Source organism: Habropoda laboriosa, unplaced genomic scaffold (assembly GCF_001263275.1).
Source record: "Habropoda laboriosa isolate 0110345459 unplaced genomic scaffold, ASM126327v1 scaffold120, whole genome shotgun sequence".
Lineage (NCBI taxonomy): Eukaryota > Metazoa > Arthropoda > Insecta > Hymenoptera > Apidae > Habropoda > Habropoda laboriosa.
Window position 1 is genome coordinate 63811 of NW_017100227.1, and position 598 is coordinate 64408.

The window sequence follows — 598 nt, forward strand, 5'->3', positions numbered from 1 at the left end:
GATTTATTACGTGCTGTATATGTATGTCGTGTGCGTGCGTACTGTTGACCAGACAGGACTACTTTGACTTGTCCCATAAGAAGTCGAACAAAACACGAATGTCCAATGGGATATGCCGAGGGCAAACGTAACACGGAAGGATACTGTTTTCGATTAGGTCTTAACGCCTAAAAGTGATGGGTTTTCGGCAATGCATGGCGTCCAATCAACGTGCATTATTAACGATAATACTAGGAACAGAGCGGCCGCCAAGAGTGCAAGCGTGTATTCGCACGGAAGTATTTCAGCCGCATAATTCGTTGCATGGGTCCCGAGATACGAGAAGTACTAGTTGTATATTTAGCCCTAAACTACTATTAGCGGTAGCGCAGACCTAACGTAGACAAAAACAAAAAACAAAGAAAAGGATAATAAAATCAGGCCACGCGTGAACGATCGATTGAACATACACACTTACTCAGACATTCGTCGAGACCTCATGTAACAATGCTTAATCGATTAAGGCCGATTTTTCAAACGATACCACTCTATATTGGCCCGTTATTACATCTTTCCTACCATTTTTCCTCCTTCGTCTAGGTAAGCGTTTCCTTTACCC